At 35.3% G+C, this 3,121-nt stretch overlaps 1 long non-coding RNA gene across 1 annotated transcript in view; it reads right to left on the bottom strand.

The window, feature by feature from the left end:
• LOC106877239 (uncharacterized) overlaps positions 1-1,360 on the bottom strand; it is an 11,597-nt gene extending 10,237 nt beyond the window's left edge. Inside the window, exon 1 of the long non-coding RNA XR_001410351.2 lies at positions 1,247-1,360. This is a non-coding gene — a long non-coding RNA (uncharacterized LOC106877239). The remainder of the gene's footprint in view (positions 1-1,246) is intronic.
• Positions 1,361-3,121: the final 1,761 nt, after the last annotated feature.

Here is a 3,121-nt window from a genome sequence, read left to right as displayed (position 1 = left end):
CATGCATATTTGTGAAGGCCTCATGGAATCCTCCAAAGTGAAGGTGGGTAGGAACCTTGTCACAGTCTCTATCATCTCCTTAACTTGGGAAACACCCAAAAGTTACAAGGAGCAGAGTCAGGACTGTCGAGTGGGTAAGGCCATCTCTGTCAAGTGGTTGGTTACCGGGATGGAATTGAAAACTCGTGCATTGTCCTAGTGAAGATGTCGTGGACTTTGGCAATGAATTTTCTTCCTGAACTCCCTAAAACGCATCATAAAGTACTCTTTGTTGATTCTCTGGCCAGAAGAAGCCAGTGGATAAAGCACATGCCCTTGCTGTCGAAAGAATTGGTCATTATATGCTTCTCGGTGGATTTTATTTATTGTTTTTTGCCTGGCCTCTCGTGCCAGCGAAAAACAAATGCTAATCCATTAGCAGTCTGGAGCATATGATAAGCTTCTGCCTAGTTTAACAAAAGATTTTATCGCATAGCAGGCTTCAAACTGTCTCCCTATAACGACTTCATTCGGCGCACCAGTGAGCTGTGACAAGTATTATTTAGTAAGGTGTGTTCAAAGTACTGTCATACCCATTTCCTTCAATCTGGAATAAAAAAAAATACAGTTGACTGATCAGATTCTTAGATGCATTGTCATAATGTGCTAAAATTACGATTATCTAGAAGAGATATAACAGCTTCTTCTTAAAAGTCTCAAGACTTCTGGAATGCATCTCCTATAAGCCCATGTGTGCATGTGAGTATATGCATGTGAGATTAACATTGATTAAATAACGCAACAGTAGACTTTTGCAAGTATGGCATCCGAAACTGTTATTCGGATTATATAAGCTCTAGTTATCTTACTGAAATTATCATATATAATCCTCCAGACGGTTATATAATCTGTGTGTATGTGTGTGTGTGTATATATACTCGTATGTATATACATGTATGTCGCATCTATTTACACACCCACACACATACACAGACACATATATATATACGGGGAGGTACAATCGAGTTTTTGAAGTCAGTAAACTTGCCTTCTTTCCTCTGAATTACGCCTCTTTACGTCATGTTGCTTTTATGAGCTCGATAAAAAGAATGCAGCAGATAACAATACTTGGATCGATATGATTTACTAAAGAAAAGAATTGAAGACATTGCTCCAGCATGGTCGGTGTCCAAAACTGTCTAAGATCATTAAAAACATAAAACAGGACAATAATGATTCATAGAGAATGAAAATACAGCAGACTTACCTGTAGTAGAAATTCTTTGTTGTTCCGAAGTCAAAAGAAAACAACAGTGTACGAAGAACGCGCTTCGTAGGAAGATATTTCTGTGAGTTCGTGCGAAAGAATGACATCATTCATACGGCCTCCATAGTTACAGTGATAATAGATACTGGCACGGTTGTCATAACTACAGACAGGATATTTATTTACGCATTAGACCTGACTGATTTTGGAAATTACAGTGTGGAGACAGAATTAAATAATGAAATGCTACTCTACGTGTTATAGTGAAGGGGTCTCTGTGGGTCCGCAAGGATGGCTAACAAATAACTGTATAAATTCCTGCAAAACGTCCCCTCCTGTCTTACAAAAAAAAAAGGAAAAGAAAGAGATTACTTTGGATTAAGTGAGGTTAAACTGCTATCATGCCTGGCGAACGAATATTCACAACCGAGGAGCTCCAATACAAATCGAAACCACGTTGTCTGGTGGTCTTAGTGCTATATATATATATATATAGACACGCATCTCTCTCTCTCAATATATATGTCTGTATATATATATATATAAACAGGATGATGCCGGCTGAAATGCTTCTGATCCCAAATCTGATGGATAGGGCTTGGCATATCCATGTAAATCAGATATCAGAAAAACATTTTCACCGAGAGAGACGAAAGGGAGAAATACAATATGAAAGACAAATTTACCATGTGATAACGAACTTATAAAACAAGGACAAATCTAACAGAGCGATGATTTTTATTGACATAACATTATGATTCAATAATGATGAACATTAATAGATTTCAGCATTGCTTACTTTAATATCCTCCAAGAGGAAAATAATTGGTGGACCTATTCATAATGTATGCCTTTATTTCATTTGTCTTATAAATGAGTCAACATACGTATCGTATTATCACTAATACAATTTGACAAACACGTGAAGTATTGCCTTGTAAATCGATTATCTTCTTATACATTCTTTCACAAGGCATTACCCTAAACGAAAACTATATATTATTTGTGTTGAATTATCCGTTTTCATGAACACTAAATCTATATGATACAACCGACAGAAGATATCAACTGTTGTATTTTCAATTCCTAAGATATTAAGAAGAGATAAGATAGCAATATCTCAATTATTTGATTTTCAATGCCATGTCATTAAAAATAGAAATAAAAATAATAATATTTGTTGTGATAAAAAAAAAAGAGAAATTTTCCTGCTTGTAAAAGATATCTCGTAGCTCAAGCTAGCTTACCAATTAATTTTATCAAGATATTTGCAGACAATACGTCTCAAATGAAATCAAGGTTCAAAGCTGCGAAAAGGCTATCTCATACATATAATTTAAATATAATTTAGTGTCGCGTTAAATGAAAATTGACTGAGATTTTGGTATGATATTCAATGATACGAAACTGATTTTTCCGTATGAAAAATATGGCGAAGTATAATTAAGTGGAGTGCATTTAAACAAAAATAGAACTTTATCGCTTACCCTGCTAATCTGGTAGTTATAACTAATTTCAGATCATTTGCTATATGATAATAGAGGGTAAAGTGATACGAGCTTCAATTCCTTCTATGTCGTTTTTATGAAATTGTTGAGCGGTACGTTGAATTGGAAAAGTCAAGTGACATAATACATCTTTTATTTATTGCTTTTTACTTGCATCAGTAATGAGACTGCGGCCATGCTGGGGTACCACCTTCAACAATTTTTGGCGACTGAATTGACGCTAATACTGGTATTTATTCAACCGGTTTCTTTTGTCGAACCACTTATTTATAGAGACGTAGAAACACCAACACCGGTTGACTAGCGATGATGAGGAACAGACACAGACACAGTATCACCCGTTATATATATATATATATATATATAT

This window comes from Octopus bimaculoides, chromosome 23 (genome assembly GCF_001194135.2).
Source record: "Octopus bimaculoides isolate UCB-OBI-ISO-001 chromosome 23, ASM119413v2, whole genome shotgun sequence".
Taxonomy (NCBI): Eukaryota; Metazoa; Mollusca; class Cephalopoda; order Octopoda; family Octopodidae; genus Octopus; species Octopus bimaculoides.
The sequence above is the reverse complement of the archived record's forward strand: the minus strand, read 5'-3'. Positions and strand labels throughout refer to the sequence as shown.